The 14,741-nt window shown below is 43.6% G+C and overlaps 1 pseudogene across 1 annotated transcript; it reads right to left on the reverse strand.

Annotated features, from left to right (window-relative positions):
- Window positions 1–9,829: 9,829 nt before the first annotated feature.
- LOC309813851 (protein phosphatase 1D-like) lies at window positions 9,830–13,946 on the reverse strand (annotated as a pseudogene). Its single transcript has one exon. The product of its transcript is annotated as a protein phosphatase 1D-like (transcript).
- Window positions 13,947–14,741: the final 795 nt, after the last annotated feature.

A 14,741-nucleotide genomic window follows, 5' to 3' on the forward strand; every position in this document is an offset into this window, starting at 1 on the left:
TGAAGCTAGGAGGCCCTAGAGGCACAGTGGGCTCAGAGCCACAGATCTTGGTGAGGAACAGATTATGGGAACAACTGTACTCATTTTCCTGAATGTGTCTTAGTTCTCTCTCCACCCTTGTGAAGCCAGGACATGATACAGCAGTTAGGAAAAACCCCAGGCTGAATCAAAGCACAGAACAGCTTCCATATGGAATGTTGGCCACGCAGGGGTGCTATTTACTTCTTCAAATCCTCATTATTTAACACATTTCTCTTATACTCCTGATTCTGGGACTAGCCTAGGTGGTCTCTGTCAAACCCCACCTGCCAGCCTTGAAGTTCAGCACACTTCCTCATTTTTATGCCTTCTGAGGGGATTGCTGTCTGTGACTGGGGAGAGCAATTCAGGATACACATTACTATGCGTTCTCGGAATTCATCCTCAGGTCTTAAATGGTGTGATCAGCTGGACAGTGTCTCCTGACCTTGAGAAGGAGCGATTGGCATTAGGAAGCACGCTGAGCTGATGCTGCCCTGCCCTTAGTCTCTAGACTGCTGCTTGGTTCCAGGAACGAGGTAAGAGAATCATCATAGCTTTTCTGAGGGCTCTGTGAGCAAGGCCTTGATGAGGCTGGAAGAGAAGACAGCTGTCGTTTGATGAGCACCCATTAGGTATTAAGTTCCTTCCATTCATTGTCTATGTAAAACTTTCTAATAAACTTCATGAGGTAGGCATTATACCCCCATTTTATAGATGAGGAAACTGAGGCTGGATGGGTACATTATTTGTCCAAGGTTATACAGCCCAAAGTGGTGAAATTCGGTTTTAAAACCAGGTCTGTCTCTCTCCGCAGCTCCAAATTCTCTTTCTTCATGTGATTTGCAAGATAGAGCCCCTGCCCTTGTAGCATTTGTAACTTGCTTAAGGAGACAAGATTCCTGAAAGTATGTTTAATAAAAAGAGGTGACAGCAACTCAAAGTTGATGAAAGAGAGCTACTTTTATTGACACGGGAACGGCCACAAGATATTGCTAAGTAAGGAAAGGCACGCTTGAGAATAGCAAGGTAGGCTCCAGTGGAGGCAAACAGTGAGGTGTATCGTGCCCCCTACCCAGATCAAGATAGCCCAGACGGCTTCCTCACGTCTTCTGCCAGTCAGCCTCCTCCCAAGGGTCAACCACTGTAATGATTTCTCTTACTATAGGTTAGTGTAGATGACAAAGAAAATAATTTAGTATCTGCTCTTTTATGTTTAGATGCTTTTACCACATTTTGTCTGTGAGGTTTATCCATGTTGTTACGTGTAGCAGAGGCTTTTTAAAATTGCTGAGTACTATTCCATCGACTGAATATACCACTGGTTGATGGATATTTGGGTGGCTTCAGATTTGGGGCTTTTGTAAATACTATGAACGTTCTTTTACATGCCTTTTGACTGACCTATTCATGTATATCTCTTGAATATCTATAGGTAGATAGATACATTGATATAATTTTATATTAATTAATTATTATATGAGTGGAATTGCTACATCATACAGGTTAGGCATATGCTTGGCTTAGACAGATACTGCCAAAAGTTTTACAAAATAGTTGTAATGAAGTATCCTGCTTCCAGCAGTGTATGAGAGTCTTAGATACTCTGCAACCTCCTCCTTCATAGTCTTTTCTAGTTCCCCGAACATGGATTGAACCCATGCCCTCTGCATCGGCAGGCGGACTCTCAACCACTGGACCACCAGGGAAGCCCCTGGGTAGTCTTTTTAATATTAGCCATTCTGGTGTTAGTATAGATGTAACATGTTATGGTTTTAATTATATTTCCCTAATGACTAATGATGTTGAGTACCTTGTTCATATCCTTATTGGCCATTTGGATATTCTTTTTGTGTAGGTAGTAGCGTTGGGGTGAGGGTTCTAACTGTGCCTGCAGGGGCCGGCATGGTTTGAACTTCCACTGGCACCAGGAGAGGGAGCCCGCAGGGTTTCTTACAGGCCTGTCCAGGTGTGGGGCAATAGGAGAAGAGGGGGAAAAGAGGCTTGAAAGCTGTTAGTGATCAAATATCAGTAATGAAGTTATACTCTTTATTACAGTGTTGCTCAGATCTGTGGTGATAAGATAATAAATCTGAAATAGCCAATACTTACCTTGTTGCCTACACTTGGAACACAAGATAAATAAGTTTGAAAATGAGATACTGATTATCTTAACTCTTTGGTCTGGACCAGGGAACTAGCCTTTAAATGTGGTATGTCCTGCTTGGCTGAGCTGTGACTGTTTTACAGGTGAGAACTAGTGGTAGAATTTCAGAAAAAAAAAATGCAGCCGTGACAGAAGCATGGAGCCTTGACTCCCCAAATAGTAATAAGCTTAAAGAATATGTCTTATGTAAATTATTTCTTCTCAATTCTCAGAGACTGTGGAATAGAGAGGGAAGGCATCATATTATATTTGCTTTTATAAGGAATATAAATGTTAATTAGCTTGCCCATAGTTACTGCTTTCTGGAGCAGTAATTTCAGACAAGGATTTTGAAATACAAAGTCAAAGTGTATTTAAACATTTTAATAATGATTTAATTATTTTAATGTTAAAGTACATGCTGACCATAAGGTGGTTTACAGCCTCATCCCTGGTCATGTGCCTTGAGTCTAAATTTTCTCTGACCTGCCATTAGAGACAAAGTTTAAGAATTACTGCATAAGGGATGCACCTCTTAATAAAACAAGGTCCTAATGTTCCAGAAACAAAGGGAGCCACCTGGAGGGCGCAAAGGGCAGTGGGACTGGCAGGCCCTAACTCACCCCTCTATAATTTGTTGTCTTTCTCTTAGAGTTACTGAATTTTCTCCTCTTTGACAGTGTGTCTGACCCTTAGTTTACTCAGATATGGTTCCTCTCTAGCCAAGGCAAGGACAAAAATCCATTTTACACTTTTCCCCAATTCCATGAGTGGTGCAGCCTAGATTTTGAGGCTTACTTTTTCCATCTATAAAATGGAGACTATAACATCTACTTGTGGGGCCATTATAAATATTTTTAAAGAAATTAAATGCGCATGAAGAAACCTTGCACTATATACCTGATCATTGTGGATGCTCAGTAAGTGTAGCTAATTACTCATTGAATCCATCCATTCTGGAAATTGATATAACTGATATAGACTCCGAGCTTCCTTTAGGCAAGGGTGACTAACCCCCTGGTTTGCTCACTACTGTCCCAGTTTTAGCACTGAAAGTTTAGCATCCCAGGAAACCCCTCCTCAGGACACAAAAAGTCCCAGTTTTGGGTGATGGATGCAGAAGTCTGGGGGAGAATATAGAACCCCACAAGGCTACCTGAAAAATAGGGGCTGAAATCAATACGATTTTTAGTGTCAGATGGATATGGCATAGATTATCTGCCTTCTGTAGTTGCTGTTGCTTATTTTTTTCCCTTACCATTGATGCAGGCAACCATGATTTATGGTTCACAAAACTGGAGCATTCATTGTAACGTCACTCCAAATGATGTGTCTTAAATGTCCACCTTAAGTGTGTTGTAATCATGAGCACTAACAGTCTATTTTTCATTTTGCTTGTGGATTAACTATTGGACTTTGTATTGAGATAGTGCTAGTTTAATTTTTGACACTGAATATCATGACCATGTTTTCTAAGAGTTCAGATAATGAAAACAAGAATGATTATCCTACCAGTGCCAGTATGACACAGACATCACTGAAAAAGAAGGCTAAATGACTCATTTTTTTATTGAAATATAGTTGATTTACGATGTTGTGCCAGTCTCTGCTGTTCAGCAAAGTGACTCAGTTATACACATACATACATTCTCTTTTTTTATATTCTTTCCCATTATGGTTTATCCCAGTAGATTGGATATAGTTCCCTATGCTATACAAGAGGACCTTGTTGTTTATCCATTCTAGATGTAATAGTTTGCATCTACTAACTCCCAGTCCATCCCTCTCCCTCTCCTCTTCCCCCTTGGCAACCACAAGTCTGTTCTCTATGTCTGTGAGTCTATTTCTATTTTGTAGATAGGTTCATTTGTGGCATATTTTAGATTCCACATATAAGTGATATCATATGGTGTTTGTCTTTCTCTTTCTTAGTATGATAATAACTAGTTGTATCCATGTTGCTGCAAATGGCATTCTTTCTTTCTTTTTTATGGCGGAGTAGTATTCCATTGTATATATGTACCACATCTTCTTTATCCATTCATCTGTTGATGGACATTTAGGTTGTTTCCATGTCTTGGCTATTGTGAATAGTGCTGCTGTGAACATAGGGATGCATGTATCTCTTTGAATTAGAGTTTTGTCCAGGTACATGCCCAGGAGTGGGATTGCTGGATCAGATGGTAATTCCATTTTGAGTTTTCCGAGGAACCTCCATACTGTTTTTCATAGTGGCTGCACCAACTCACATTCCCACCAACAGTGTAGGAGGGTTCCCTTTTCTCCACGCCCTTTCCAGCATTTGTTATTTGTAGACTTTGTAATAATGACTGACGTGTAGCCTCTTTTCCTGTGTGCACTGGCCATCTGTATGTCTTCTCTGGAGAAATGTCGATTAATGTCTTCTGCCCCTTCTGCCCATTTTTCGGTTGGGTTGGGTTTTTTTGGGTTTTTTTTTTTGAGTTGTATGAGCTGTTTGTATATTTTAGAGATTAAGCTCTTGTCAGTTGCATCATTTGCAAATATTTTCTCCTATTCCATATGTTGTCATTTCATTGGTTTCCTTTGTTGTGCAAAAGCTTGTAAGTTTGATTAGGTCCTTTTTTGTGTGTGTGTGTGGTATGCGGGCTTCTCACTGTTGTGCCCTCTCCCGTTGTGGAGCACAGGCTCCGGACGCGCAGGCTCAGCAGCCATGGCTCACGGGCCCAGCCGCTCTGCGGCATGTGGGATCTTCCCGGACCGGACACGAACCCATGTCCCCTGCATCGGCAGGCAGACCCTCAGCCACTGCACCACCAGGGAAGCCCAGGTCCCATTTTTTTTATGTTTGTTTTTATTTCTATTGCCTTGGGAGACTGACCTAAGAAAACATTGGTACGATTTATGTCAGAGAATGTTTTGCCTATACTCTCTTCTAGGAGTTTCTTGGTGTTGTGTCTTATGTTTAAGTCTTTAAGCCAATTTGAGTTTATTTTTGTGCATGGTGTGAGGGTGTGTTCTAATGTCATTGATTTACATGCAGCTGTCCAACTTTCCCAGCACCACTTGCTGAAGAGACTTTTTCCCCTTTTATATTCTTGCCTCCTGTATCGAAGATTAATTGACCGTAGGTGTGTGGGTTTATTTCTGGGCTCTCTATTCTATTCCATTGCTAAATGACTTATTTTAATGACAGATTGAAGGACGTGTACATCTGGATTAGGGCAGTGAATAACCCAACAGAGCATACTGCACACTGTGGAGAAAAGTTCTGGACACTGGAAGTCCAAGATCAAGGTGCCAGCAGGGTTGGTGACTGGTGAGGCCTCTCTCCATGGGTTGCAGACGGCTGCTCAAATGACCTCTTCTTTGTGAGCATGTGGAGAGAAAGAGAAACCAAGCTCTCTGGAGTCTTTTCTTATAAAGACACTAATCCTAATGGACCAGGGCCCCACCTATGACCTCATTTAATCTTAATTACTTCCTTAGAGGCTCCATCTCCAAATACAGCCACACTGGGGGGTTAGGGCTTCAACATATGAATTTTGGGGTTGGGGGCACATTCAGTTTGTAACAATGTCCTTCTTTAATTTGGAAATATATTAATGAGAGTGGAGAAAAGTATTATAGCAAAACAATTTATATGCTCTTTCTCCAAAGCTGTTTGATGATCTTTGAAGAGGCCACAAAGTCTGAAAAAGGATGAACTGAGTACATCTGAGTCATTAGATGTTATGGATAGGTTGCAACAAAAACTCATACAAGCAAAAAATGACTTGATATTTGGAAGTAAGACTGCTTTAGAACTCCGAAAAAGTGTCACCAGAAAAGGGTAGCCAGTTTAAACAGGACTTTCTCAATTAATTAAAAAAAAATTTTTTTTAATTGAAGTATAGTTGATTTACAATGTTTCAGGTGTACATCAAAGTGGTTCGTATACATATAGATAGATAGATAGATAGATACTTGTATTCTTTTTCAGATTCTCTTCCATTATAGGTTATTACAAGATATTGAACGTAGCTCCCTGTGCTATACAGTAGGTCCCTCTAGATGGTTATCTATTTTATGTATAGTAGTGTGTATCCATTAATCCCAACTTATTTATTAAAACTGTAACTGATTTAGAATTTAATTTTACAACTTCAGATTATCTCTGTGCTTTAAACTATTTTCCCTGAGAAAGAGAGGTTTAACTTATGATGACATCCAACATGCTTCAGAGTGTTTAAAAATGATGGACATTTCAGACATAGATAGCCCATCTGATGAATTTACAGATGCAAAGTAACTGACTGACAAACAGCTGCTCTACCAAAACAAACCTGTGGATACAAAGTAGATGGACATTTTTGGAGAGCTGGAAACTAATTCCTATAAGTTTATAAGCCTGCTGTTGCAGGTTCATAAGATAAACCTAGTAAGTAGAATCCTGTTTCCCATGGTCAAATGCCTTTGTTGAGAGGATATTTAGCTTGATGTTATCACACTGGACTGATGCTAGGAATCAATGAAACATACACTTGATAAGAGCACAGCTACAGGTCAAAGTAAAGTTTATCTTTGACAGGAGAGTAAAAATATCCTACTATAGTATGGGATACAAGGAAGCATATTGTTATTTTTTATTTTTTTAATTTTTTTGCGGTACGCGGGCCTCTCACTGTTGTGGCCTCTCCCGTTGCGGAGCACAGGCTCCGGACACGCAGGCTCAGCGGCCATGGCTCACGGGCCCAGCCACTCCGCGGCATGTGGGATCTTCCCAGACCGGGGCACGAACCCGTGTCCCCTGCATCGGCAGGCGGATTCTCAACCACTGCGCCACCAGGGAAGCCCATGTGTCTTTTTGAAATAGGATTTTCTGTGGATATACTCCCAGGAGTGGGGTTGCCGGATCATTTGGTAGCTCTAGTTTTAGTTTTTTAAGGAACCTCCATACTGTTCTTCACAGTGGCTCTTAACCAATTTCCATTCTCACCAAAAGCGAGGAGGGTTCCCTTTTTTCCACACCCTCTCCAACATTTATTGTTTGTAGACATTTTGATGATGGCCATTCTGACTGGTGCGATGTGATAGCTCGTTGTCATTTTCATTTGCGTTTCTCTGATAATTAGCCACGTTGAGCATCTCTTCATGTGCTTTTATTTTTTTTCCCTTAAACAGTGTGAGTAAAAGTTATCTCTTGAAATGGGCTTCTGGAAAGTCTTCCCATTTTTGAATTCTTCTTCGATGACCTACCCCAGCACGTTACTTGAGGGCAGGTATCACCTAACGCCCCTCAGGCCTTGTGAACATTAAGTACCCAGCAGCAGCAGGTTTATAGCTGTTGTTACAGGAAGCGGCCACAAGGCGGCAGGATTTCTTCATGCTCCAGTGTGGTGACTCAGGCAACCAGAGCCTTAGGGAAAGTTGTGTTCCTGGCTTGTAAAAGAGAGGGGAGTGTGCCAGCACAAGGACTCAAGGGCTTGTGCCTCATTCCTTTTTCCCCCTTACCCTGGCAGATGCCAACCCCTGCATAACCACTCTGCTGAGGGTGCTGTCGTCCGTACATGGGGCTACTCTAAGGAAGGAGGCTGGAGGTGGGGACCTTACCACTAGGGGACCTGGCGACCAGGTCCCTTGTTAACGCTCTTTGAGCCCAGAGGGTCCACCATCTTTGGGGTGCAGTAGGCTTGGCTTAGGTGTAGGAGGGCCTGCCTGGATCTGGTGATCGTAGTCCCATCTAGAGGGGACGGGGCACTCTGAGTCCGGGCAGGGCTCCTTTGTTGGCACGTCCTCCCCGCTGGCTCCCTCAGCACCAGCGTACTCCAGCCATGGGACCCAAGGCTGCTCAGGCTCCAGGGATGTGACACCAGCCCAGGTCACTAGGCCTGAGGGTAACAGAGTAGGCATTTCTTTCCTTACTTTTTTTTGTGTTGTTTTTCATTTAACTTTTACTTTAACTTGGAGTAGACTTGATTTACAATGTTGTTTTTGTTTTAGGTGTACAGCAACTTGATGCAGTCATAGATATCCATATGTCTATTGTTTTTCGAATTCTTTCCCCATTTAGGTTATTACAGAGTGCTGAGTAGAGTTCCCTGTTCTGTATAGTAGGTCCCTGTTGATGATCTATTTTATGTGTGTGTGTGTGTGTGTGTGTGTGTGTGTGTGTGTGTGTTAATGCCAACCTCCTAATTTATCCCCCCTGCCCACCTTTCCCCTTTGGTAAACATAAATGTCTTTTTGAAGTCTGCCAGCCTGTTTCTGTTTTGTCAAGTTGTCATTTGTATCAATTTTTACATTCCACCTATAAGTGTTATCCTATGATATTTGTCTTTGTCTGACTGTGTTCACTTAGTTTGATCACCTCTACATCCATCCATTTTGTTGCAGATGGCATTATTTCATTTTTTTAATGGCTGCATCATATTTCATACATATGTACACCACATCTTCTTGAGCACCTAACATGAGCCAAGTATTATTGTGTGGAGTTTATATTCTTTATCTCAATGGTATAATAGCTCTCTGTAGTAAGGGGTTATTATTGTCACAATTTTTTTCCCCATAAACAAATAAATAAATATGTTTATTTATTTATTTAGTTAGTTAGTTAGCCTGTGTTGGGTCTCCGTTCCTGCACGTGGGCTTTCTCTAGCTGCGGCGAGTGGGGCCTACTCCTCGTTGCGGTGCACAGGCTTCTCATTGCGGTGGCTCCTCTTGCTGCGGAGCACAGGCTCTAGGTGCGCAGGCTTCAGTAGTTGTGGCTCGAGGGCTCAGTAATTGTGGCTCATGGGCTCTAGAGCTCAGACTCAGTAGTCGTGTCGCACAGGCTTAGTTGCTCTGGAGCATGTGGGATCTTGCCGTGTCCCCTGCATTGGCAGGCGGATTCTTAACCACTGCGCCACCAGAGAAGTCCTAGTGTCAGAATTTTACACATGAATACGTGGGGGTATACTGAGAGGTTTGAATTCAAATTCAGTGAGTATGTCTCCACGTGTGACCATGGTTGCACCACTTTCGTTTTTCATCTACCCCTATTGCTGTTTTGTGCCCCACTCTAGGTTCTTGAGGTAGGTATCCCAGGCTTCTCTCTCTTCACTACTCCTGGCCCTGCCGCTGAAAGACCTCCCGTGACCTGGCTCCATACACGGAGCCTGGAAGGGCCAGTCGCAGCCTCTGTCTTCCCTTCCATACTCAGAGCTGAAGATCTTACTCAGAGGCCTTACTGGTGAGGAGTCAGACACTTACAGAAAATAATAGGAACAAAAGACAGAAAAGTTGGGGAAAGCAACTTTAGAATTTATCAGAGCCTGGCGATGGGGAAGAAGGCTAGAGAACCATGCTGGCTGGCAATCGATGTTACCTAAACGAGTGTGTATGTGAAGATCTGATCGTTTATGTAGCAGAGCCAACTGTTGAGATAGGCATGTATGACAAGAAGCTGATAGCTGCTTGGACTTGCTAAAAATTGAATTAATTTTAAGCAATACAGTGTTTAGTGAGGAGAAGTGGCTATGCCTCAGTATATTTCCAATGCCAAGAATATGCTGGTACCTAATTAGGCACCTGAGTCTTGTGCCACCCTGTGATAGAATCTGCATTGCATGCCATCCATGCCAGGAGAACCAACCACCAGTCCAGCAACTGGAATGGATGAGAAGCCCTCAAATGGACACTATAAGGTGGAGGGTTATTGAGATAATACCTGAAACAATGTCCTGAGAGCACCACGTTGCTGGATTTGACTTTAATAAAGCTTTTGCTCCAGGCATATTGATACCTCAGAAAAGCCTGTGTAATTATAACAAAATTAGAAGTTTATTTTTTCTTTATTGAGTGTTGTAGTACAATGGGAACTGACACAGCAAAATTTGTTAACATTGCTAGAAAGTGGGTTACGTCCTTCTAAATTCCACTGCATCTACCAACTTGTAGGCAATAGGGATATGGTATGACCAATTCAAATTTTATATTTTAAAATGCCACTCAGAAATGTTTAACTTAATATGATGATTTGAGCACAGACATCCAACTCTCTAATTCCCCATCCTTGTGACTGATCTTGTCCTGAAAAGAATACAAAAGAGAAGAGAACAAATAATACTACCTTTTGCCTCAATTCTTAAGGACTTTTCTTCATTCTTAAAGACTTGTGTAGATGGATGTGAATTGATCGTGAGGGATGACTCAAAGCCTTTTCTGAGAAAGTTTCTGTTTCTTAGGCAGCAAGTAGAGGAGATTTGAGCAAGGTTTTATTAATGTCCCTGAGTTTGGAGGAGCTAGGAGGGCATACTGAGTGACTGTTGAGGGACCAGATGAGAATGTCAGTATTTGTTGCAATAGCTCAGTAGTAATAGAAGCTCTATTAAACAAAGCCAAAGATGGACAGGTCTTCTCTCTGACTATCCTATTCTGAAGAATGGGACAAAGAAGGAAAGTACACACAACATGGCCAGATCACAGGGCTTCTCGGTCAAAGAGAAAACTGATAAAGCCAGTACCTGGTGGGTTGGCCTCATCAAATGTGAGAGACACTCTGTAGGTTCCCCTCAATTCCTGAATTCTGGTCGATCTTTATTTTTTTTGCGGTACGCGGGCCTCTCACTGTCGTGGCCTCTCCCGTTGCGGAGCACAGGCTCCGGACGCACAGGCTCAGCGGCCATGGTTCACGGGCCCAGCCGCTCTGCGGCATGTGGGATCTTCCCGGACCGGGGCACGAACCCGTGTCCCCTGCATCGGCAGGCGGACTCTCAACCACTGCGCCACCAGGGAAGCCCTCTGGTCAATCTTCGAATGGAAAAGTTGACTTGTATCAAACAGTCCTGGAGTTTACTGTCTGTGGGGAGGACCGCTCACATGGGCAATGAGCTCATATTGTCATTCACCAAAGAGTCACTTATTCTCTCTGTGGGAGGGTTATTCTTTTTTTTTTTTTTTTTTAACAGTTCACTGATTTTGTTCGATGAACAAACATGTCCATATAATCAATGAAAACCATAGGATATATAAAATAATTTAAGAAATGTTGGGAATTAGCAGCACCATCTGTTATTGACATAGCAAGAAAAACTTCACATATTTTATGCAAACACTAGAAGAGGATATAACTACTTTTAAGACCCACTAATGCCACTGAATGTCCAGGATGATTGAGAAGGGCATCTTTTTAGGCAAACCTACCTCCTTCTACTTCAAAGATTTGGTGAGCAAATCTGATGATTAATGTTTAGAAAAAATGCTACTGAAAGAAATAAGAGATACTGCATAGTATTTTAATTAGGACAAGGAGACTAAAACCCAGCTGCTTTTGCATGGCTCAACACTTCTGCTTCTATGAAAAATTTAGTTCTGAATTATGAAATCAGAAATAAAGAATAATTTTTAAAAGACACTAGTTGTCTCTAAGAAACATTAAGTGGAACACAGGTCACTATGAAAATACATCACTTTTCCAGTTTGCTTCATAATTTACTTTAAAAAGTTGTGTAGCTTTCATCACACGTGACTTATACAAATGTCTTAATAAGCATTTTTAAAAGTTTAAATGTATTTCTAAAATCGAATAGATTCTTTTGATCTTTTTTTAAACCTTTAGCCCTGTTGTTACATTTACTGTGTATCAGTGTAAGAGACTGAGTTTGTGTGAAGGATACAAATTTACACACATTTTATAGCAACTTATACCCTAACATCTACAAAATTCACAGGTATAATACAAGCAAGTACAAGGCCAGGATAAAACTGTTGAATTCCAAAAAGTCAAACTGTATACTATTTTTATTTTGTCCCCTTAAAAAAAGTTCAGCTTCGGCACCAAATTCATAAAGCCCTCTTAGAAGTCTGGAAAAAAAAAATTCCAGATATATTTCAGCAAACACAAACAGTTTTTCTGTGCTGGTGAAGTAAAGGATTTCCCATTTTCTTCTGGCCCCTAAGTCTGCGTCACATGGTAAGTTTAACAGAGTTCTTTCGCCGTGAGTTTGTGGGGAGGCTTGCAGGCTGAGCACCGCTGCTTCAACTTAAACCTTAAACGTCTATGCTTCTTCACAAGAGGGCCAGAGTTGGATTCTTCTAATGTCCTTTTGAAGTTTGTTGGAGGGGTTCTTTCAACTTCTTGAGCTTTCATTTGACCTGGGATCGACATCTCTAAGTTTTTTTGGTCCATGATGGTGTTTGTTGAATTGGTAGGCACAAGGCCAACTGACAGGCTATTATTCAAAGAAGCATGTATCCTTAAAGTCAGGGCTTTAGTGCAATTTTCTTCAAGTGGCTCTGGATCTTTTGAGGATATGACTGCAGCCTGGACATTCCCTCGAGCTATCTCAGCTGCGACTTCTAAATAATTCTCTGAGAAGGCATTACTACGAACAAGAGCAGGTATGTGGTCCTTAGAGTTCAGCCTTGGCCATGGGTCCTCCTCCAGTGACTTGACTGGTGGTGTAGAACATGGAGAAGGAGTCATCACGCAGGTTTCTTGACTATTATAGGAAGGGCTATCAGTCAGGTTCAGGTAGAGCTCGTCTCCATTGGTGAAATCTCCCTGAGTGCCCACTCCTGGAGAGATGCAGATTACTATGGCACTAGTATTATCCGCTCGAAGCCTACACTGCCTCCAGCGGCCTAGAGCTCGATTCACAAGCATTTTGGCACAAGACTGTCCATGCTCACCCATCAGGTATTTTATCTCCTCTTGGTCCTGGCACATTGAGATGGCATCTTGAGGTGGAATCATATTCCAAAGACCATCACTCCCCAAGATAATATACTTGTGCTTCTGGGGATCAAGAGTGTGGACACTTGTGTCTGGTTCAGGTGACACCACAAACTCACCACTGAAGAAATCATAGCTCCAGAAATCACCAAGTGCTCTTGCTACTGCCAGAAATGGAATCTGGTCAATGACTGTGCTCCTTCTCACAGGTCCACTGTGAGTGAGCCGAGGTCGTTTCCAAACTACACGATTCACCCCAGACTTGTTCATCACGCTCCCCCCAAGTGCTTCAATTCGTTCTCTTTCCTTGGGAAGTTCTGGCTTATGGTCCTGTGTCACCTCCACCGCTCTGACAAAATCATCCTTTGGGTCATCCTGAATTCCAAGAACCACCCCTGAGTCACCCACATGAGCTACATACATCTTCAGGCCCCGTATGATGACCACACTGGCAGTTGTCCCTGACGTGCTGGGAAGACCTTTCATAGTCTTTGGCCATTCTGCCAGTTTCTTCCACATGGCGAGATGACAAGCGAGGAAGCCTTTGCGGATGGCAGCGCACACCTTCGCCGGCTCGGAAGAGGTGAAGCCCTTCTGCTTCTTGATGAAACCCCACAAGTGCTCCCGGGCAAACTGTGCCGCCTCCCGCCCGCCGTGCCCGTCGCACACGGCGAAAAAGGCCACTGAGGAACGACGGCGACAGCAGCAGCCGGGAGCCGGCGAGGCCCCGGCGTCCGGCGGCGCGTCGCAAGCCTCTCGGGCTGCCACCGCCGGGCCTTTCCCCGAGATTTCGCCGCCAGGAAAAGCCAGCGGTGACCGCTGCGGAGGCAACGGCTGAGAGAGAGACCGCCGCGGCGAGGGTTCTTCTTCAGCCGTGGGCTCGGGCTCCACCACGATCTGAGTAACGTCCTCCATGTGCTTCCTCCCGCCCTGGTCTGAGAAGACGCTCACTCCCAGGGAGTACAGCCCCGCCATGGCAGGCTGGCCGAGATCCCGCCGGTCCCACGCAGCCCGCCGAATGCGGCAGCGGGATGCACACTCTGCGCTCGCCGGCCAACTATTGTTTATCTTCGACTACGTCGAGAAGGGGGAGGGAGCGGTCCCGGGGGGGAGGGGCGCGCACGAGGTCGAGACTTGTCCGCCAGAGCTGGGCAGAAGCGCCAGGGGGAAAGGAGCCGACCAGCTGCGTCTTCGCAGTGCGCCTCCCGGGAGGGTTACTCTTCACACTCTGTTGAAGTCAGGCTTGGCCATGAGACTTGTTTTGGCCAATGCAAAGTGACCCTGACCCAGCCTCATGCACAGCATCCCGTTCCCTTTGAGTAGAACGCCTCCCCTTCCCGAGTTGCCTACTTAGAGAGCTGCTACTCATCCCAAACAGTCAGCTGGCTCAGAAGCCTTAGCCCACCTATTCAGGCAGGTGTCAAGCAGCCTGCTCATTCCTTTGTGGTAGCTCTGGTCATATTATTCACTTCCACACCTTCTCTCTCCCACCTGGAGATCCTTGTGGGCAGAGGATAATGTTCTAGTCATCTTTGTCACCCTGGCACCTTATACAGTTCATGGCACATAGGAGATACTTAATAAATCTTGGATCAAGTGAGTGAGTGAAATGATTTCTGCAATCAGTAGTTACAGCATATATTGGACAGTTCAAGCACGTCAACATTCATTTATTCGGCAGACATTTATTAAGCTCATTCTTTGTGCCAAGCATCGTGATAGGTGCCAAGATTACATTTGTGAATAAGTTAGTCCTGGCATCTGTCCTCATATTGCTTAGGAAACCTACGAGAAGATAGACAGCCATATACAGTGGAAGGCAGGAGTCTGGCAAGAAATACAGTTTCATGAATCCCACCCACATTGAAAGATCAGAGAGCAGAATATAGGAGTGGGGTGGGG

This window comes from Mesoplodon mirus, assembly GCF_964341445.2.
Source record: "Mesoplodon mirus genome assembly, chromosome: 12".
In the NCBI taxonomy this organism is placed as follows: Eukaryota; Metazoa; Chordata; class Mammalia; order Artiodactyla; family Ziphiidae; genus Mesoplodon; species Mesoplodon mirus.